The following is a 23,513-nucleotide window of genomic DNA, read 5'->3' on the forward strand; positions in this document are numbered from 1 at the left end:
GTAACATATGTAATAGCTAAGGGGAACTGAATACGGATGGTACTGTATACTAAAATTTCCAGAAAGCATTGATAAGGAGCTGCTTTTTTTGAGGAAAATAAATGTTCATAATGTGGGAGACAATAATTTGGCAAATGCTGTATGTAAGACTGGCTGACTGATAGGGAACAGATATAATTGCTAGATTTGGTGATGACACCAAGATCGATAGGAAAGTAAATAGTGAAGGGAACATAAGGAGATGCCTAAGATAGGAGCAGACAGTATGGGAAAGTGCTTAATTGGGGAAGGGGGAATTATGATGCTATCAGGCAGGAACTTGGACGCACAAATTGAAAACAGATGTACTTCACGAAATTCACAATGGAAATCAAAGTTTAAAATTCAAAGTATATCTATTACCAAAGTATATATACCATATCCAGTCTCTGGACTTGTCTCCTTTTGGGCAGCCACAAAACAAAGAAACACAATAGAACAGTGGCAATCAAAGTTCGGAGGCAAAAAGAAATGCTGTCTTCACCCAGGTTGAGGAGAGTGGTTTAACAATTGGAGCTTCATAGCTGTTTCTCAGTGCTTAATCAGAAGCCAAGCAGAGTTCGGGATTCATTAGCAAGGTCAAATAAAGCAGGCAAGCAAGGCAGCCATTGTTGGAGTGGGGCAGTGTTAAAGTGGGGAGACTTTTGACTTTGGCTCAACAGGCTTGGGCAATAACTGGCATAGGTGACGTAAGTATCTGGGGAGTTTTTCTTGCTCATTCTTTATCTGTAAGTGTATAGTTAGGGAAGTAAGAATGGCTGCAGGCACTGTGTTTTGTTCTTTGTGTGAGATGTGGGAATCCTGCAAGCCTCCAGCCTCCCAGATAACCACATCTGCACCAGCTGCACTGAGCTACAGCTCCTCAGAAGACATGTTGGAGCTCCAACTCAATCACCTTTGGCTCATAAGGGAAACAGAGGAGATGATCGATAAGAGCTACAGGGAGGTAGTCACCCCTAGGTTACGGTAGGCAGGAAAGGGAAGGGAAGTAGGCAGCTGGTACAGCATACCCCTGTGGCCGTTCCCCTCATTAACAAGCGTACTCTACTGGATACCTTCGGTGATGGAGCTGCAGCAACTGGGTCTGGCATTGTGGCTCAGAAGGGGAGGGGGCAGAGGAGGAATGCATTGGTGATAGGAGATTCCATACTGAGAGAACTAAACAGGAGAGTCTGTGGAGGCAATAGAGAGATCCATGTGGTATGTTTCCTCTCAAGTGGGAGGGTCAGGGATGTCTTGGATTGTATCCACAATGTTCTAAAGGGGGAAGGTTAGCAGCCAGATCTCTTGGTGCATATTGATACCCATGACATAAGAAGGAAAAGAGGGGAGGCCCTAAATAAAGAATTTAGGGAGCTAGGTAGAAAGCTGAAAATCAGGACCTCCAGGGTAACAACCTCTGGATTGCTGCCTGGGCCATGCACCAGTGAGGGCAAGAGTAGGATGATTTGGCAGAAGAATGTGTGGCTGAGGAATCAGTGCAGAAGGCAGGGTTTCAGATTTATGGATCATTGGGTTCTCTTCTGGGGAAGGTATGAGCTATACCTGAACCTGAGGGGGACAAATATCCTTGAGGCAGATTTGCTAGAGGTGGGGGTAGAAGCCACAGTGATGGGGTTGAGGAATGGGATATTGGTATATATGCAGAGGTAGTGTCAGGAGGGACAGGCAGATGGTAGGGAAATATTGCAGCCAGTAAGATGGGTTGCAGTTTAGAAGGAGGACCAGATTGAAAAGGGTGACATATCCAGGACTCAAAATGTTATACTTGCATGCACACAGTATACAAAATAAGGTAGTTGATCAGTTAAAGATTGGCAGGTATGACTTTGTGGGTATCACAGAATCATGGCAGAAAGATAATTGTAGTTGGGAACTTAATATCCAAGGATAAACAGTCTATTGAAAGCACAGACAGGTAGGCAGAGGAGGAGAGTGGCTCTGCTGGTAAAAACTGAAATCAAATCTTTAGAAAGAGGTGACACAGGATCAGAAGATGTAGAATACTCATGGGTAGAATTACGAAATTGCAAGGCTAAGAAGACTCTGGGAGTTATTTACAGGCCTCTGAATAGTAGCTGGGATGTGGTCTACAAATTACAGTGGGAGATAGAAAAAGCATGTCAAAAAGAAAATATTACATTAGTCATGTGCGATTTTAATATGCAAGATGGATTGGGAAAATCAAGTTGATGCTGGATCCCAAAAGGGAGAATTTGTGAAATCCCTCTGAGATGAACTTTTGTAGCAGCTTTTGTTTGAGCTCTTGAGGGGATCAGCAATTCTGGATTGGGTATTGTGTAATGAAGTGGATATGATTAGGGACCTTAAGATAAAGGAACCCTTAAGGAAACAGTGATCATAATATGATTGAATTCACCCTACAACTGAGATGGAGAAGCAAAAGGCAGATGTATCAGTATTACAGTGGAGTAAAGGGAATTACAGAGGCATAAGAGGTGAGCTGGCCAAAGTTGTTTGGAAGTGGACACTAGCAGGGATGATGGCAGAGCAGCAATGGCTGGTTTCTGTGAACAATTTAGAAGGCACAGGGTAGACACATCCCAAAGAAGAGGACATATTCTAAATGCAGGATGACACAACCATGGCTGACAACAGAAGTCAAAACCAACATAAAAGCAAAAGAGGATATAATGGAGCAAAAATTTGAGTGTGTCAGCTGGCAGAGATGAGTGCTAAGGAAACTGGAAGCACTTATGTTAGATAAGAAGTCACCTGGACCTGATGGACTACACCCCAGTGTTCTGAAAGAGGTAGTTGAAGAAATTGTGAAGGCATTAATAATTTTCAGAGCCAATAGGTTCTGGCATGGTTCCAGAGGACTCAAAAATTGCAAATATCTCTCCATTCTTCGAGAAGAGAATGAAATAGAAGGAAGGAAATTATAGGCCTGTTAGCCTGATCTCTGTGGTTGGGAAAAAGCTGGAGTTGATCGTTAAGGATATGGTTTTGGGTTACTTTCCGGCATATGGCAAAATAGACCAGCGTCAGCATTGTGTCCTTAAGAGAAAACCTTGTCTGACAGTCTGTTGGAATTATTTGAAGGTATAACAACTGGGATAGACAAAGTAGAATCAGTGGATGTTGTATACTTGGATTCTCAGAAGGCCTTTAACAAGCTGTCGCACGTGAGGCTGATAAACAAGACCCTACAGTATTACAGGAAGGATACAAGTATGGATAGAGCATTTGCTGATTGGCAGGAGGTAAACAGAGGGACTAAAGGGATCCTTTTCAGATTGGCTGCTGGTAACTAATGGTGTTGCACAGGGGTCTGTATTAGGACCCCTTCTTTTTACATTGTATGTCAATGATTTGGTTGAAAAAATTGATGGCTTTGTGTATGGTACAAAGACAGCTGAAGGGGCATTTATTGTTGAGGAAGCATAGTGCCTGTAGAAGGACTTAGATGGATTGGGAGACTGGGCAAAGAGATGACAGATGGAATACAGTGTCGGGAAGTGTACATTCATGGACTTTGGCAGAAGGAATATAAACATAGACTATTTTATAAATAGGGAAAAAAATTTAAAAAATCAGAGGTGGAAAGGGATTTGAGAGTCCTCATGTAGGATTCCCTAAATGTTAATTTGCAAGTTGAACTGGTGGTGAGGAAGGCAAATCCAATATTAGCATTCATTGCTAGAGGTCTGGTATATAAAAACACGGTTGTAATGCTGAGGCTGTATAAAGCACTGGTGAGGCCTCCTTTGTGAGTAGTTTTGGGCCCTTTATTTGAGGAAGGATGATGCCAACATTGGAGAGGGTTCAGAGGAGATTCACGAGAATGATTCCAGGAATGAAAGACTTATCATATGAGCAGCGATTGAAGGCTCTGGGTGATCTCATTGAAACCTATTGAACGTTGAAAGCCTAGACAGGGTGCATGTGAAGGAGATGTTTCCTTTGAGGGCGAGTCTAGGACTAGAGAGCACAGCCTCAAAGTAGCCAGAGGGCGGTGAATCATTGCTACAGACAACTGTGAAGACCAAGTCACTAGGTACATTTAAGGTGAAGGTCAATAGGTTCCTGATTAGTCGGGGGTGAAAGATCATGAGGAGAAGCCAGGAGAATGGGGTTGAGAGGAAAATGGATCAGCCATGATTAAATAGAGGAACAGACAATGGGCTGAATGGCCTAATTCTGTTCCAAAGTCTTGTGGTCTAACCCACTGAGAAAACTCAACGCAACAAATACCATCACATGCCCAATGTGTGAAAAAAGAACAAATCGTGCAAACAATAAAAAGTAAACAAATAATACAAAGGACAGGAACTGCAGAGTTCACAGCCATGGAACCCCAGCAGGTCCAGGAGCCTGATGGCTGTAGGCCGCAGCCAAGGAGCCAGTTCAGCTCTGAAGCAAGTAAAGCCTCTTGGAGTGGTAGGCTGAACACCCTCATCCTTAGCTTCAACATCGTGATCTTTTTAATTTAGCTTGGTGCTTAAATCGTCTAAACATTGGTTTGTTTCCCACTCTCAGGCCCAGACCTGCTGCTTCAATCTGGCCTGAAGTTTCAATCTGCTCTATGTTTGCTCCAGCAGCGGCCACGCCTGCATTCTTGAGAGTCTAGTTTGCTGAATCTTTCAGGCTACCACAAAAACACCAGGTCATACAGACGGTCCCGAAGGGAAATTACAGGCTGCAGTGTTCATAGTCCAGAAAAAGCATATTTAATACAATAGTTAGGGGTTTTGTTAGCTGCCCGCAAAATGTTGCTGTGCCTTGTAAGCACCATCTTGCCAGGTGGAGGTTGTTTGGGGGGTACTTATGTGAGATTCTGGATAGGTTTGTCCCATTCTGGCATGGAAAGTATGGTAGGGTGAAGGAGCCACTTTTGACAAGAGATGTGGAATATCTAATCCAGAGAAAGAAAGATGCTTACTTTGGGTTTAGGAAGCAAGGTTCTGATTGATTTCTGGAGAGTGACAAGGTAACCAGGAAGGAGCTTAGGAATGGACATTGGAGACCAAGAAAGGGGGGGGGGGGCATGAGAAGGCCTTGGCGAGTAGAATTCAGGAAATCCCCAACGTGTTCTACACATATATGAATAACAGGAGGATGGCCAGAAAAGGAAACATGAGCCTGGAGTTATGAGGAGATAGGGAGGTCCTCAATGACAACTTTAGCTCAGTATTCACCAGTGAGAGTGGCCTTGCCGTTTGCAAGGATGGGGTAAAACATGTTGCTACGTATAACACGTTGATATTAAGAAAGAGGACAAGCAGGGACTTTTGAAAAACTTAGGAGTGGATATGTCTCCGGGGCCGGATGGAATATATCCCAAACAAGAGAAAACCTGCAGAAGCTGGAAATCCAAGCAACACACACAAAATACTGGAGGAACTCAGCAGGCCAGGCAGCATCTACTAATAAAAGTATGGTTGGCATTCCCAGGTTACTATGGGAAATGAAGGAAGAGATTGCTGTGCCTTTGGCAATGATCTTCGTGTCCTCACTGGCCACAGGGGTAGTTTCAGATTCAAGTGTGGCAAACGTCATTCCTTCATTCGAGGAAGGGAGTAGTAATAACCCTGGAAATTATATACCAGTGAAGTGGGCAAACTACTGAAGAGATTCTTGGAGACAGGATTTACAGGCATTTGGAGAACCAAAGTCTGATTGAGGATAGTCAGCATGACTTAGTGAAGGGCAGGTCGTGCCTCATGAGCCTAAATTAATTCTTTGAGGCTGTGACAAAGCACATTGATGAATGTAGAGGAGTGATATGACTTATTTAGATTTTCGTAAAGCATTTGATAAGGATCCCCATGGAAGGCTCATTTGGAAAGTCAGGTGGCATGGGATCCAGGAAAGCTTGGTTGTGAGCAATCAGAATTAGAATGCTCATAAAAGGCAGCGTATGGTTGTAGATAGAGTGCATTCTGCCAGCGGGTTGGTGCCCAGTGGTGTTCCTTAGGGATCTCTGCTGGGACCCCTGCTCTTTATGATTTTCATAAATGATTTGGATGAGGAAATGGAAGAGTGGGTTAGCAGACAACACAAAGGTTGATGGAGTTGTGGATAATGTAGAAGATTATCAAGGATTACAATGAGATATTGATAGGTTTAAGTGCTGTGCTGATTAGTGCCAGATGGAGTTAAACTCAGAAAAGAGTGAAGTGATTTACTTGCAAGGTCAAATTTGAAGGCAGAATACAGGCTTAATGGCTGTATTCTTACCAGTGTGGAGGAACAGAGGCATCTTGGGATCCACATCCACAGATCTTTCAACGGCGCTGCACAAGTTGACAGGGTTGCTAAGAAGGCATATGGTGTGCTGGCCTTAGTTAGTCAGGGGATCAAGTTCAAGAGCTGCAAGGTAATGATGCGACTCTATAAAACCCCATTTTTAAACCACACTTGGAATATTGTGTTCATTTCTGGTCATGACATTACAGAAAGGATATGCAAGCTTTAGAGAGAGTGCAGAAGAGATTTACCATGATATTGTCTGGATTGGGGGACATATCTTATGGGGGATATATCTTAGTTTAAGCAAGCTAGTCCTTTCCTCTTCGGAGCCAAGGAGAATGAGTGGTGACTTGATGTATAAAATTATAAGAGGAATAGATCAGTGGACAGCCAGAGACTTTTTTTAGCAAGGTGAAAATGGCTAACATCTGGGGGGGGGGGGGGCATAATTTTAAGGTGTTTGGAGGAAAGTAGAGGGGGATGTCAGAGGTAAGTTTTCCCACTCAGAGAATGGTAGGTGTGTGGAACGCAATGCCAGGGGTGGTGGTAGAGGCAGGTATATTAGGAACATTTAATAGACTCTTAGGCACATGGACGATACAACAATGGAAGGCAATGTGGGAGGGAAGAGTTAGATTGAACAGAGTAGGTTAAGGGCTCAGTTAAAGGTCTGTACTGTGCTGTTATGTTCTATGTTTTATACTAGGCTCATTGGAATGCTAACAGGTTATAAATACAAGATTCTGCAGATGCTGGAAATCTTGAGCAGCACACAAAATGCTGGAGAAACTCAGCAAGTGAGACAGCATCGATGGAGGGGAATAAACAGTTAATGTATTGGGCTAACACCATTCATCAGAAACCAAAGAAGGGTCTTGGCCTGAAATGTTGACTGTTAGAACAAACTATTATTGTTTATTGCAAGGGGAATTCCACACATAACTAGTGCAAATATGGTTCAGAGATAGGTCATTAGCAACACAATTTTTTTTAACTTCACAATAGGTTTTCTGGACCAATATCTAGAATGGATAAGTTGTCTTTTGAAGATAAAATGGACTGGTTATGCCTGAGTCTGCTGGTATAAAGATGTGACAGATCACTTGATTGAAACGTTTGAGATCCTGAGAAGGTTTGACAAGGTGGATTTGGACAAAAAAAGGTTTGGTCTTTTAAGACAGAAGGAAATTTTGCTCTCTGAGATGAGTGCTTCTCTTCCTCGGAAGCAGTGTCTTCAAATACTTGAAGGCATGGATAGATTGAACATTGATAACAAGTGGTTGAAAGGTGGATTGACAAAATAACAGTTCAGTTCTCAATCATATCAGTGGCATAAGGGGCTCAATCCCCTGCCCCTGCACCTAATTTTTCTGTTCCTTGTTTATTGCTTTATGTTCCAGAGTTAGTCACTGTACAATTGCTTCTTTTGATTTCATGTATTCACGATGCTAATTGCGGTACATTCAAAACTGAAAAGGCAAGATGAGCAAGCTGGACTTCATTTCGCTAAAGATGGACATCGCTTGGCACTTGATTGTTAAAATATTCACGTTCACTTATCATCCCATGCCTTAATTTTGACCCGTTCCCTCTTCTCTATATTTTGGTACTTATCAAAGCTGGCATTTCTGCAGGCTGCAGCCTTTCCTACAATTTCACAGTCTAGTGTGTTTGCACGTCCATTGATCTCTCGCTCTCTGTCCATAGAGAGATGTGCGTACATGACATCAAACGTCCTATCTTGTATGAGAAACTTAGTGTTTACTTTGACATGGTCCCACCCTTCTTGACTCTTCCTCCCAAATCGTCTTGTGCACTTCCACATCAGCTGGACACTTACCATTCTGAAGTGCAAGCCTCATCTGCAGAACTTCATTGTCGCAACTTCGAACTTACCTGGGCTTGTCAAGACAGTGCCTTTGCTTGATGTCATGTTCCTCTCTTGAGTGGACTTTTTCTTTTTTTTAAGAAAACAAATTTCACTCTATTCTTCCAAATAGTCAGAAGTTTGGGAAAAAATAAAACTGCAGCAGATAAAAATCAGAATTTATTCGACCATTTCCGTCAGCAACAATTTCGATTCGGCTTTTTCCGTGGGAACCGCTTTTGAGCAGAGGAGGCTGAGTTTGACGGCGCGCTCCCGCCGAAGACGCTGATTCTCAGGAGCGTTCGGTTATTTCCGTCAACATTGTTTTCGGCTGTTCCCGGCAGCCAGCAAAAAGCAGCTGTTTATCCGTTGTAGTTCCAGTTTGCCTCAGTCACAGCTGTCAGTCTGTGATCCAAATAAAAATTAAGACACAGGGAAGTTTTTCCTCAGCAACATTTGTACAAGTTGCGAAATTGCGACCCGCTTACTACTCAGCCTCAGGACGCAGAGGTAGTTTTCACTTTCATTCTTCTTGTTTTTTTTAGTGCGCACTCTTGGTTGCAAATTTCTTCCTGAACCTTGAAGTAGTTTGTGGTGTGTCTATTTTCACCAACAGGAAGTCTCAGATACCTGCTTGTACACTGGTGTAATATCTGCTGTGTAACAATACCTCGGGCAATTGCCATGATATAAGTAATGTTTGTTAAAGAAATGCGTTCACTAGTTTATTTGGATTAACATGATGCTAGTTATCGTGGTATTAATGGAATAGATACTTATGCATTATATTAATCATTGAAATGTTTCTGTCTGATACCTATTTTAATTATTTTTCACTGTTCGCAAAACATATTTTTGCCACTAGATTATTTTTAGTTATCAGAGACTTGTTGATAATTTGTAAAGATAATTTGAATTGAGGAGTTTCTGTATATGTTTTGCAAAGGAGTTAATGCAGACATAGCAAGGACATGTCCTCCACAGAATCTTGCTGCTAATTATTCCGCTTTCCATTTATTGACCCCTTGATGACCTCAAGTGTTCTTCAGTGATGCTATCAGCCTCACATGTTTTATAATTTATTAAAACAAGGGAACAGAATTAGATATCAAAATATTATTTTTAAATTGATCATAGTTCTTTATATGTTGGTTTTAAGGGAAGTATTGAAAGTAGGTCCCCCAAATTTAATGGTTCATTGTTTCACTACGGAATGCTGCATTGTTGTCAATGTTGTCTTTCAGTTGAGCCATTAACTTCTGATCCACCCTCTCAAGTGATGGAGAAGATTTCATATCAGTATTTGAAGAAAACGGGCTTTTCCCCATAAGGTCTTTAATCACCATTATCACCACCCAACAATATCTACTGAACTACTGTCATCTGGACATTACCACATGCAAATTGGTTGTTGTGTGTCCTGAAGTCACAGAATTTTAATGTAAAAGGAATATTTTCTTCTGTGACTTGGCACACTTTGGGCACAGCAGAATTTTGAAAGATAATCATGCATGGACAAGTTGGTCAGGAACTTATTGAGAGCAATTGCTTCTTGTGCTCAGAGTTGAGATACTCAAGTATTCATTAAGTATGGCTAAGGATTATGGTTACAGGGAGAAAGCAGGAACAGGAAGTTGAATTCAGATAATTGGACATATTTAATGGCAGAGTGGACTCAAGGTGTGAAATGGCAATATTCTGCTCCTCATTCCCATGTCATGAACTTCAAAGATCAGTCCAATTTGAACACATTAAAAACCTGTTTAGCAGTAGCTTGTATGCTGAGATGTAGCAAGGTGCATGGATTATAACCAGGCCCTCTAAAGTGGCCAATTGAAAGCCAGACTACAAAGCTTCTTCTCCAGTTTTGTCTTCCTTCAAAGCTGTCAAATGTTTTAAAGTCTCTCACATGGATCCGCTCGTATTTTCCCTGAAGATCCTGACATGATTCTTTTTTACAGACCTGTCGAACTACTAGACCTGTTTGACTCTCATTACTCCCGATCAACTGTACTTCCATTTGCTTCCCTCTGAATTGGCTCCTCAATAAGATGAAACGGGAACCTGACCATCAATAAAGTGATGCCATGAATGAGAAGGGAATTTCCCACCTCATTATTTCTAACTTTAAAATACCGAAAATTCACAGTTACCATAAAATAATATTTAGCTATCTGATTTAATATTAAACAATTATTATTTAATTTATTTTCTTCTATTTCTTGATTTTTTTTGATTCTGGTTAAATCTCAGATTTCCAATGTCAAGGACCATCCATCGCATTTCCCAGAGTGTTTGCTATTAATGGTTGAAATTTAATACACAATTTCATTATGGATATCAAAGCTAATGCAACCCTTTCTTGGGAACCCGTACTCTGATGAACAACTCTTCTATCCCAAAAATGGATGGATTAAATTCTGGACTATTTTAGTTTGGGACATGTATAACATCTGTGTTGTACACACCCACTTTTTGCCTTAATTGAGCTGGCATGACTGGTGACAGTGTAATCTGCTTCCAGAAACTGAATTGGTCCTTTAAATAGTTTGGGTTGTTAGCCTGCCTGCATTGCAATAGTTACTTTGTTTTCAGTCAGATTTCCTCAGACCTCCTGCAATCTGGCACTGAAGATAAGACGGAGGGCCAAATTGAGGAGATTATCACTGCTCTGTCCAGGAGGAGCAAGAACATTTTCTCCATTTTCAACAAACTATCCTGCAAATATGTCATTACAATATTTCCCACATTTCTGTCTGTTTTCCCAACTTTCTATGCTCTGCATACCCTTTCTTCCCTTCCCTCAGTGTCTGCACTGTGCAACCTCTTACCGTCATTGATTCCAGTGTCGAGAATCTAAATCAGAATCAGTTTCAATATCACTGGCATATGTCATGAAACTTGTTGCTATGTGGCAGCAGAACATTGCAATACATAATAATAAAAACTATAAATTACAGAAAGTGTGTATGTGATGGCAGAGGGGAAGAAGCTGTTCCTGAATCATTGAGTGTCCATCCCAACTACTTGGCTGTCCTTTCCCCAACTACTATCCCTGCCCTTGAGCACAATACAATTATTGAAACTTCCTTAGCATCCAGATTGGCTTCTGTCCCAAACAAGAGAAAATCTGGAGATGCTGGAAATCCAAGCAACACACACAAAATGCTGGAGGAACTCAGCAGGCCAGGCAGTATCTATGGTGTTGATGTTTCGGGCTGAGACGCTTCAGCATGTCTGGAGAAAAAAGAAGACGAGGAGTAGAGTTAAAAGGTAGGTAGGGGGAAGGGCAGGGAGAAATGTGAGGTGATGAGAAATGTGAAACCGAGAGGGGCAGGGGTGATGTAAAAAGCTAGAAAGTTGATTGGTGAAAGGGATGAAGGGCTGGAGAAGGGGGAATGTAATACAGAAGGCCCTGGAAGAAAGAAAAGTGGGGAGGAGCACCAGAGGGAGGTGATGGGCAGGAAAGAAGTTAAGGTGAAAGCGGAAAAAGGGGATAGGGAATGCTGAAAGAGGGGTGGTCATTCCTGGAGGTTTTAGAAACCTCAAACCCTCTTACCTCTCTCACCTTATCTCTTTGGCTGTCCATTGTCTCCCTCTGTGCTCCTTCCCCCCCCCCTTTTCTTTCTTCTATGGCCTTCTGTCCTCTCCTATTAGATTCCCCCTTCACCAGCCCTGTATCTCTTTCACTAAACAACTTCCCAGCTCTTTACTTCACACCTCTCCCTCCTGTTTTCACCTATCACCTATCCCTCCACCACCAAACCCACATTTCAACTCCACTCACCTTTTTTTTTCTCTAGTCCTGATGAAGGGTCTCAGCCCAAAATGTTGACTGGACTCTTTTCCAAATAATTTGCCTGGCCTGCTGAGTTCCTCCAGCGTTTTGTGCATTTTGCTTGGCTTCTCTCTCTTATCTTTTCTTCCAATTAGCCAATCCCTAAACAATCACAATGATTCCATGAGTGTACCTTTTGTCCTTGTGTCTGATAAATCCCAAGAGATCACCAGGAAATAAATTTGATAGAAGGCCACAGTTAAGTTTTGCAAGTTTTATCAAACCAGTTAAAAAGTGAGGAGGTTATTGGAATAAGAAAAAAATGTCAAAAGATGCAGCAAGATAGTTGAAAGGATATTTGCAAGGTTTGATTTATGCAGAAAGTTTTAGCTGCTGGAATGTGCTGCCAAAGGAGATTGTAGAAACAGATATGATAACGAAGTTTAAGAATCATTTTGACAAGCACATGAACAGGCAGTGAATAGTGGGATGTGGACATGTGCAGGCAGATGAGATTAGTTAGCTTGCTGTTATGGTTGGTGCAGGCACGATGAGCTAAAATGCCTTGACCTGTTCTGTAATGTTCTGTTCTGATTTCCTGGCGTCACAAGAGTTGCCACCCATCCACTATTTCCTCCTCTCCCCCCCCCCCCCCACTCCTCACTGTACAAAACTCCTTGACCATCAGAATCTCATTGCCACCAAGAGCTGGAAACCTGGCCCTTTATAACGTAAAGGTAATGAAGTCTCTTGCACTGCCTCTGCCCATCTAAAACTGGAACTCTTTCCAGGCTTGTTTAGTATGACAATTCTGCCGGGCCCTTGGGAAACATTTTTCTAAGACAATACATGTTTAAAATTAAAGAGTAAAACTACAGTCAGTACCCCACTGTAAAATCAAATAGGAGGAAAGAAAACGAGCTAGTTTGAGAAACCGTGAAACAAATAAGGCACTGCCAATATATTAAACATAAAAGGAATAGAGATGTGCTTCGTAACCATCTTAGGGCACAAACTATCCTTGTTATTTCTGAGTTAGTGCATTGCTCGCCGTGCATTGGTCAGGAACTTTAATTGTTACTCCTTTAAGGAATGTGTCATGTGACCACCTGGTCTCTGGACATCAACAATGTTTATAGAACATTCCATATGCAGTCTCTGAAGAGCCCTTGAGCAAGCTATATACATGTTGTTTGAAATTGTCTTATCCTCAGTTATCAGTCTCTGCACTCTGCAGTAGATTTTAATGATTCAATGAGTATGTGTTTGGTAACATATCAACAGAATAGCATTGTTAGTAGAGTAGAAAAGCAACACACTCCATATTTTATTTTCCTTCAAATGCTCAACGTAGCTCTGTTCCTTTTCATTCTTATTTACTATAGTCATTCTCCAATGCATGGCCTGACACAATTAAAATGTTTTCATCCAGACATCCTCACTATTTTCCTTTGTGTCTATATCAAATATTTGTGTGGAACTTAATTCCAAGTTCCATCTAATTATTTTGCTACCCTCAGTTCATTGTCTTAATATCCTTCACAAAGCTCTCCCTGCTGTGTGTACTTTCCATTTTATGTTTCCTGTCAATTCTTCTCATCATCTTATTCATAGATCTGTTTATTATCACTCCCTTCTTTTGATCAACACTCAGAGCCCCGTAATTCAAAATAGGCTTATTCCTTTTACAATGGATAATAAACTTTTACATAATTGGTTCCAAAAGGGGATTAAATATATAGGTGTTTGTTTTGAAGGAGGTATATTGATGTTGTTTGATCAATTAAAAAATAAATATAAAATATCAAATAACACTCTTTTCTGTTATTTTCAATTAAAGGCTTATTTACGAGAAAAGCTAGGTCAAACAATGTTTTTTGCCAAAATCTAGTGAAATAGAAATATTAATTCAAAAAGGAAAAATTAAAAAATTTACATCTTGTATGTATAATTTGATTCAAAAACAGACAATTAAATCAGGAATTCACAAATCAAGACAAAAATGGGAATCTGATTTGAATGTTAAAATTGATGGAAAAAACTGGTCAAGATTAAGTTCTGATAGTATGAGAAATACAATAAATGTTCGACTTAGATTAATACAATATAATTTTTTACATCAATTATATATAACACCACAGAAAATAAATAGATTAAATTCAAATATGTCTGACCAATGTTTTCGATGTAATCAAGAAATTGGTACTTTTTTATATTCTACTTGGTCTTGTTTTAAAATTCAACATTTTAGATAAATCTAAGACTTTTATTGGAACAAATTACTGGAGTACAATTCCCACATAGTCCAGTACTATTTTTATTAGGAGACATTGAAGGGACAATACCGAAACTTAAATTGAATAAGTATCAGAAAAAATGTATAAAAATTGCTTTGGCAGTAGCCAAAAAAGTTATCGCAGTTACTTGGAAACCCGATTTATATTTAACTATGGATCGTTGGAATAATGAAATACATAGTTGTATTCCACTTGAAAAAATTACATACAATCTAAGAAATGAATATGATATATTTTTGAAAATTTGGCTCCCATACCTACAAAAGATAGGATTAAATACATAGGTCCCTTGAAGATAAAATTATAAAGTAATTGGGGAAAGTAAAAATAAATATTAAAATTATTTTGAACTCCATGGAGCATGTGGGGATCCTCCGATATCCAGGCATTCTTTCTTTCTTTTGCTTTTTTTAGATAAGGGTTAAGGGGGGGGGAGGGTTAATATTATTTTTCTCACTATTTTGCCATCACATTTATTCTTTGTAATTTTCTAAAATTTAATAAATAAATAAATAAATAGATAGATAGATAGATTTTTTTTAGAAAAACACTCATAGCCTACTCATTCTATTTCAACTATACTTTCTGTGCCTATTGCTGGCTAGAGCTCAATCTCAATTTGCAGTATATTAACCATTTGGCAACACAAGAGAATATAAGTGCTGGAAATCTGGTGCAACACACACAAAATGCTGGAAGAACTCAACAGGTAACATTGATGGAGGAAAAGGAACAGTCAATATTATGGGTCAAGACCCTTCCGCACAACTGGAAAGATGGAGGATAAAAGCCGGAGATTATGCCAAAGCTGGAAAACCAGAGCAACACACAAAAAATGCTGGAGGAACTCAGCAGGTTAGGCACTATCTACAGAAATTAATAAACAGTCAACGTTTCGGGCTGTGATCCTTCTTCAGGACTGAGAAGAAAAGAAGAAGATGACAGAATGAAAAGGTAGATAGAAGGTGATAGGGCTGAAGCCAGGCGTGTGATAAAGTTTGTGTTGGAGAAAGAGGAATTTGACAGGAGAGGAGAGTGGACCATGTGAGAAAGGGAGAAGGAGGGGTATCAGGAAGAGGTGAGAGGCACGTGAGGAGAAGTGATAAGAGGCCAGAATAGAAGAAGGGGGAGGGAAACTTTTGCTGGAAGGAGAAAGTGATGTTCATGCCTTCCAGTCAGATGCTACCCAAACGGAATATGAGGTGTTGCTCCTCCATCCTGAGGGTGGCTTTATCGTGGCAAAAGAGGAGTCCATGGACCGACATGTGGGAATGGGGATAGGATTAAAATGGTTTGCTACTAGGAAATTCTGCTCTTGGCGAATCAACAAAGCAGCCCCCAAATTTATATCGGGCTTCACCAATGTAGAGGAGACGGAATCAGGAGCACTGGATTCAGTAGATGACCCCAGAAAATTTGCAGGTGAAGGGTGAAGTTTTGCTTCACTGAGAAGGACTATATTTGAGGTCCTAAATGGAGGTAAGGGAGGATGTAAATATGCAGGTGTAGCATTTTAGCCACCTGCAGGGCTATGTCCCAGAAGGAAGATAAGTGGGAAGGTATGAATGGATAGGGAATCATGGAGAGAGCAATCCCCACAGAAAGCGGAGAGTGGTGGGAGATAAGGGTTTGTTTGGTGGTAAGTTCCCGTTGAAGATGCCTGAAGTTGCAGAGAATGAAGTATTGAATTTGGAGGCTCTTGGGGGTGGGAGGTGAGAGCAAGAGGAACTGTGTCCCTGTTAGGGATTCAACACTATCACACCCTCAAAATGAATCAATAAGCTTCTTGATTTCCTCACTTGTAGAGCTCAGTCAAACTGGATTGACAACATTTCCTCCACTATTTCCATCAGTGCAGGTGCACCACAGGACTGTGCTTAGTCCCCTGCTCTACTCACTTTATACTTATGACTGCAAGGCTAAGCACAGCTTGAATGCCATATTTAAATTTTGCTGATGACACCACTGTTGTTGGCCAAAGCAAAGGTAGTGACTAGGACAGAAGTTGAAAATCTGGCTGAATGGTGCCACAACAACTACCTTGCTGACATTCAACGTCAGCAGACCAAGGAGCTGATTATTGACTTCAGGAGGAAACTGGAACTCCAAGAGCCAGTCCTCAGGGCTTCAGAGGTGGAAAGGAACAGAACTTGAAATTCCTCTGTGTTACAGTTTCAGAGTGTCCATCCTGGACACAGTGCATAAGTGCAATTACGAAGAAAGCACAGCAGCATCTCTACTTCCATAGAAGTTTGCGAAAATTTGGCAAAACATCTAAAATTTTGACAAACTTCTGTGGACATATAATTGAAAGTATATTGACTGGTGCATTATGATCTGGTATAGAAACACAATGCCCTTGAATGGAAAACCCTACAAATAGCCCAGTCCATTATTAATAAAGCCCTCCCCAATATTGAGTACATCTACGCAGAGGGCTATTGCAGGACCATGCAATGGTCTCCTTTCAGAAGGAATGTACAGGGGCCTCAGGACTCTCACCACCAGCTTCAGGAAAATTTATCATCCCTCAACCACAGCCCCTTGAACTAGAGGGGATAACTTCACTCGCCCCATCACTGTACTGTTCACACAACCTATGGACTCACTTTCAAAGACTCTTCATCTCATGTTCTCAATATTTATTTCTTAGTTGTTCATAATAATAATTATTATTTTTTCTTTCATATTTTCACTGTTGTCCTTTGCATATTGGTTGTTTGTCTGTCCTTATGTGTGTGATTTTTCATTAATTTTATTGTGTTTCCTGGATTTACTGTGTGTGCATGCAGAAAAACGAAACTCACGGTTGTATATGGTGAACTATTGTGTATGTACTTTGATGATAAATTTACTCTGAACAACATCAGGACAACACTGATAATGAGTTATTTTCCCCATAATCTGGAAATTCAGAACAAAAGCAAAAAATGCTGGAATCATTTTGCACTCTGGCAGCATCAGGGGAGAGTCCTTGGTCTGAAATATCAACTCTCTGAAGGTGTTCTCTGACCTATGAGTTGAACAATACCTCAACATTTTTCCCATTCTTTAGCCTAACCTCCTTCCTGTTTATCTGTCTTTTCTTGCTCTGTCTTCCTCTCTGCTATTTCTGAAATTTTGAACTCTGTTATTTTTCAGGTTGTTTCTGAAAATATAAACATTTCACTAAACTTTTGGCCACTTTCCCCAATGTCCTCATATACACTCAGTGGCCACTTTTTTTGATACAGGAGTGGAACCCAGTGCGGTCTTCTCCTGCTGTAGAATCCTCTTCAAAGTTTGAGCACTGTGCATTCAGAGATGCTCTTCTGCACATCACTGTAGCAACACATGGTTATTCGAGTTACTGTCACCTTCCTGTCAGTTTGAACCTGCCTAGCCATTCTTCTCTGACTAATCTTTTAACAATGCATTTTTAACCACAGAATTGCCACTCGCTGGATGCTTTTTGTTTCTTGCACCATTCTCTGTAAACTCTAGTGAATCTTGTATGTGAAAATCTCAGGAAATCAGCAGTTTTGCGATACTCAAACCACTCTGTAAGGCACCAACAATCATTTTGTGGTCAAAGTCATTAAGATCACATTTCTTCCCCATTCCGATGTTTGGTCTGAACAACAGTAGAACTTCTTGACCATGTCTACATGTTTTTATGTTTCGAGTTGCTGCCACCTGATTGGCTGATTAGATACTTGCCTTAACAAACAAGTGTACCTGATAAAGTGGCTACTGAGTGTATATTTTTGTACAGAGAAAATGAAGCTTCTTGCTCTGGATTGTCCACTCCTATAATAGAACTTTCTTTGCGTGGATGATATAACAATGCAGTTTATCAGATCAGTTCCTGCAGATGAAATGAAACAGAAAGTGCTTGAATTACTTAACAGATCGGATAGCATTTCTGTAGAGAGAAATTGGGCTAAAGGACTTCTGTTGTGACTGGCAATTCAACTGCTCTCAAGTAATTAAGTCCTTGACTTGTGCAGACCATGTGTAAGTCTAGCATATGTTCATTGATGTAGAGATTTGGCTTGCTGAGATTCTGCCACTTCAGTGATTTGCCTATTATACCTGCTTAAGAATGAGTAAAGAAAAAATGTAGGCTGTTTATTTTTTTGCAGATGGAAGCAAGTTCATTTTAAAAGGCAAATAGTTTTTTAACCAAATTATAAATTTGTTCACCATTCCCTGTGGCTGCACATTTCAAATCTGTAACTCATGAAAAATATTTCAAAGTACTGCTTTAAAATATCCCATAGAAATTTTCACAGTATCTCCTTGGATACTTCTGTCTTGTCCCTAAAGTTTGTAACCTCAATGGCTTGTCATTTAAGTCCCACCTTGCTTTATTTTGGCCGGCCTGTGTCGTAATGGCATCAGCACCAGACTTCAGAGCGAAGGCTCCCGAGTTCGAAACCAGCCCTCTTGCACGCTTTCTATCCATGCTGGGTTGAGCATTGAGCTAGCAACTCGGCCTCGTAAAAACAAGAAAGCCTGCTAATGAAAAGCCATCACGACGGCGTCCCGATGACTCCACTCGGAGTTAAATGGCTTTCGTCTTCTTCTCTCTTCTTTGCTTTATTTTAGCGATACAGCACAGAGTAGGACCTTCCTGCATCTTTAGTCTGTGGGGAGGAGGGGCGAGCCACTGAAAACCCATGCTTTCCACGGGAAGGAGTACAGACTCCTTAAGGACGGCACAGGAATTGAACTCTGAACTCTGGCCGATATGATTGTTCTTGGGCACTTCATGTCTGTTGCTTATACAGGGTGGGTTAAAAAATGGATGAGACCACTTGCACTTACCCAGCTCGCTGGCTGTCTATCATGTTCACTCTTTGTCATGGTTACCTTTTTTTTAACTGAACACCAGTCTCTTTTTCCTCACACATGGTTGCTTTCTTTCTAGTCAGTTATTGTTAGTATCTCAAACTTGTTGCCAATATAGAATCTGAAGATTCTTCTCTCTCTTGCTCTTTGCTATGATGTGACCATGACACAAGTTCTTGCCAAACATTCTTTATTGATAGTTAACAATACACAATTAAGCACATCAATGCAAAAGTAAACCTTGCATCATACCCTACAGTATTATGTTGTGTAATATATATTCAGTGTGATGTCTGAACCTATGTACCTGAGATGCTGCTGCTCACAAGTTTTTCACTGTCCTTGTGTGCATAACAGTAAATCCAACTGGACTTGACTTGGATCTTAGAGGTACAAACTGCAACATTTTGTAACTTCAGAAACCAATGGAAAGAAAAAAATGGAGCCCAGGGATACTGGTGTACTTTGTTTTGCTTCAGTGAGGCACTCAAATATGACGTGCTGCCGTAATGACCTATGCCATTCACATACTTCTTGCGCATAAACCATAATGAATTATGTGAGCAAACAAAGAATGACTAATCAAGCAATATACGTACAATATCACTCCAGTATTAAGTGCACTACACAAGCACAGAGCACAAATTCAAGAAATATAAAAGTCACTTACCTACACTGCTCATAATAACAGCAGCTGAAGATATCAGATACCTAGAATATTTGTGAACCAAATATTGGATATGGCGGGTGCTGCAGTGGGTGTTCTCAGACTCCTGACCTGGATATTTGGATGAAGAATGTGTTGAGATTTGTTCAATCCCACTATTGCAGCTGTTCAATATAAATTTGGCCAATAATCTGATTTAATTTTTAACATAGGTTTCATTTGTATGTAAAAATGATGACCAAATTACTGTGTTGTTGTAAAAATCCCATCGGGTTTATTGCCGTCATTCAAGGGAGGAAATCTTCCATCCTTGTGTGATCTGCCTTGCCTCTTGACCGCCCTCTGAAATGACCCCCTAATCCTTGCAGTCGTGTTACACTCACAATGTTAAAAGGAATAATTGGATAAAAAAAGCAGGCTGCCTGCCAGGCATTGGCATCAAATTTCAACTTGGCTGAGCTGTTCCCAGTCCAGACAACCTTGTAAAGTTGTCTTCATGAATATCTGGAGAATAGTTTTGATATTGGGAGAGTCGTCTTGTAGACCAGTTGAGAAATGTCACACTCAGAATTGTACCTCATTGATACTAATTGCACCCACAACACCTCCATCACAATCACTGGATATGCACTGTCCCATTTACAGGACAGGCACTTAAGGAGTGAAACAAATGAGATGACCGAGGAACATAGTGAGTCACCATTCATCTGTAAGGGAAGTGAATAGTTGATGTTTCATGTTAAACTCTACTCTTTCAGTCCAGATGAAGGGGCTTCATTTCCTTACACAGATGTTAGCTGATCTGCCAAGTTCCTCCTGCAGCTTGTTTTTTTGTTCCAGATTCCAGTACTGGCAGCCTCTTGCTTCCACATTGGGGCTGATGATACAGTAATGTATAGGTAGTAGGGAATCACTCTGGTTGTCCTCAGTCCCATGCCATCAGGTCAAAACAGGGTAATAGTCCTTGGTTCACCTTAGTTGATGAATAAGCAAAACATGGGAAGCAAAAGGTAGAAAGGACTCAGTTTGGGGCAAAGCAATAGGCAGGGCTAAGTGTATTCATCAACAATGAATCCGATCAAATCTTTAATGTTCTGCCACATCTTCATCCAGTAGCACCTGCATCTACGGTGGTGAAGTGTTTGAGAGGTTGGTTATGGTTAGAATCCTTTCTCAACAAAGACATGGACCTACTGCAATTTGCCTATCACCACAATAGATCAACAACAAATGTGATTCTCATTTGCTCTTGATTTAGCAATGGACCACCTGAACAATACTAAAACTTATATCAGGCTACAGATTACTGGCTACAGTTCATTAATTATGGCAGCATTTAACACAATCATCCCTACAGGACTAATTGAAAAGCTCTAAAACGGACCACCCTCTGCAACTGGATCCTTGACTTCCTCACCAGAAGACTATGCTCTGAGCGGATCTGAAATAGCACCTCCGCCTCACTGTTAATCAACACTGCCACTCATCAAGGATGCGTGCTTAACCTGCTGCTTTACTCGCTCTACACCAATGATTGTGTGGCCAGGGACAGCTCAACTGCCATTATAAATTTGCTGATGACGCAACTGTTATTGGCAGAATTTCAGATGGTTATGACAAGGTGTACAGGAGCATATCAGCTAGTTGAGAGGTGTCGCAGCAACAACCTTACACTCATTATCAGTAAGACCAAAGAACTGATTGTGAACTTCAGAAAGTGTAAGATGAGGAACCACACACCAGTCTTCATAGAGGGATCAGAAGTGGAAAGAGTGAACAATTTCAAGTTCCTGGGTGTCGACATCTCTGAGGATCTATCCTGGGCCCAACGTATCAATACAGTTACAAAGAAGGCACAACAGTGGCTATATTTCATTCGGAGTTTGAGGAAATTTGGTATGTCACCAAAGAAACTTGCAAATTTCTGCAGGTATACTGAGGGGAGCATTCTAACAGGCTGCACTTCCACTTGGTATGTAGGGCTGGGGTTGGGTTTAGTTGGGCAGCGCACAGGATCAAATAAGCTGCAGAAAGTTGTGAACTCAGTCAGCTCCTTCATGGGTAACAACCTCCCAGCATCCAGAACACCTTCAGGGAGCAATGCCTCAAAAAGTTGATATCCTGCCATCAACCCAGACATGCTCTTTTCACTTCACTACCATCAGGGATGAGGTAGAGGAGGTGGAAGGCATGCACTCAATGATTCAGGAACAGCTACTTCCCCTCTGCCGTCAGATTTCTGAATGGACATTGAACCCATGAACACTACCTCATCCCTTTTTTGGGCACTACTTAATTTAAATAATATATACTTTACTATCATTCACAGTTTTTATTATGTATTGTATTTTATTGCTGCTGCAAAAACAACAAATTTCACGACATATGTTGGTGATATTAAACCTGATTCTGATTCAGATTTTTGCGAATTGTGCTTAGGCTAATTGAAAATAGCTCACGTGAGGAGAATGTTGTAGGTCTCAAAGTGTAGGCACCAAAGTATTGGCAACAGCCAGAAATGCTGTGCAGGTTAATTTATTTTAGCTTCATTCTGACATTACCAAAGTCTTGGCCCGAAACATCGACTGTACTCTTCTCCATAGATGCTGCCTGGCCTGCTGAGCTCCTCCAGCATTTTGTGTGTTGCTCAGATTTCCAGCGTCTGCAGATTTTCTCTTGTTTTTTTTTCAAAGTTAAAATTAAATTATGTAATTACTTTTTTCACCAAGCCAATTATCACATGCTTTAGAGTTACTTATTAAAGTCAGCAAAAGTTAATTTGATATTTTAATAAAAAGCTGCTTGAAAATACAGTGGGTGTTATCAAGCAATACTTTCTATTTTGTAATTTGACATTTTTTATCATCAGAATTACAGTAAATTCACTCTGCAGGACATGTAGAGAAAATGCATGCACTGGCAAAGCAGAAAATATCTCACACTTGATCTGCAGTAAACAAACTTTCCATATCTTGGATATACTATAAGTGCAAATCTTACACTTCTATTTATTACCCAGTTTACTGTGAACAACTACAAGCCTCATGGGCTATATACAAGATTTAAATCAAATGTCGCTTTATTTTAGTGCTTCTGAATTTAGTTTAATTTGCTACAATAGCAGTAGTGTTCAGGACAGCTTGTTGTAGAGCTCTTAAAATTAAACAGGACAAACCAATAAAACAAAGAACTGGATTACAGCAAACGGCTCCTGGATTATGAAGTAGATTTGCAGTTTGACACACTTCCTTGCAAAGTTTTGGAATTTGTGGTGGGAGAAGAGTTAATTTCAGTCAAGGTAACAGACAAAATAAAGCCAGTTGTGCAGTAGTAAAATCGAAGTAAAACATACTAGGGAATGCATAGTAGGGAGCACCTGTCACGAGAGACACAAGCATGTAACACCTGGTGATGGGTCTCGGACCGAAACGTCGACAGTGCTTCTCCTTGTAGATGCTGCCTGGCCGGCTGTGTTCCACCAGCATTTTGTGTGTGTTGTTTGAATTTCCAGCACCTGCAGATTTCCTCGTGTTTGCTTGTAACACCTTGTTCCCCTATTCTAGGGATGCATTCTCTACTGCTAAACAGCTTTGCTAATCTGTACCAACTCTTCATTTACAGAGAGAAAATCTATTTGATTCCATTCTCTGGTCACACCAATGATTTTCTTTTTGAGTCCTTTGAACAGTACAGACTTCATTCTGAATTCAACACTTCCTAAAGGATTATCCCTTTCAAGGACTCTTTACAACTCCCATTCTCAGTAATATTTCTTTTATTTGCAAGTTTGTCTTCTTTTGTACATTGACAGCTGTG

The 23,513-nt window shown here is 40.6% G+C and overlaps 1 protein-coding gene and 1 long non-coding RNA gene across 11 annotated transcripts in view; one reads left to right on the plus strand and one right to left on the minus strand.

Moving 5' to 3' along the window:
* LOC132380158 (uncharacterized) overlaps positions 1-8,328 on the minus strand; it is a 32,753-nt gene extending 24,425 nt beyond the window's left edge. Inside the window, exon 1 of one of the 2 annotated variants that reach the window (XR_009507671.1) lies at positions 8,152-8,328. This is a non-coding gene — a long non-coding RNA (uncharacterized LOC132380158). Of the gene's footprint in view, positions 1-6,243; positions 6,374-8,151 lie in introns of those variants that run through there. The other variant, XR_009507672.1, reaches the window with a different exon arrangement.
* Positions 8,329-8,450: 122 nt separating this feature from the next.
* myocd (myocardin) overlaps positions 8,451-23,513 on the plus strand; it is a 647,048-nt gene continuing 631,985 nt past the window's right edge. For 6 of the 9 annotated variants that reach the window (XM_059948785.1, XM_059948789.1, XM_059948786.1 and 3 more), the window contains exon 1: positions 8,452-8,632. The gene's annotated coding sequence lies outside the window, so the exon portion shown is untranslated. Of the gene's footprint in view, positions 8,633-23,513 lie in introns of all 9 variants that reach the window. The other 3 variants (XM_059948793.1, XM_059948794.1, XM_059948795.1) reach the window with 2 other exon arrangements.

This window comes from Hypanus sabinus, chromosome 23 (genome assembly GCF_030144855.1).
Source record: "Hypanus sabinus isolate sHypSab1 chromosome 23, sHypSab1.hap1, whole genome shotgun sequence".
Taxonomy (NCBI): domain Eukaryota; kingdom Metazoa; phylum Chordata; class Chondrichthyes; order Myliobatiformes; family Dasyatidae; genus Hypanus; species Hypanus sabinus.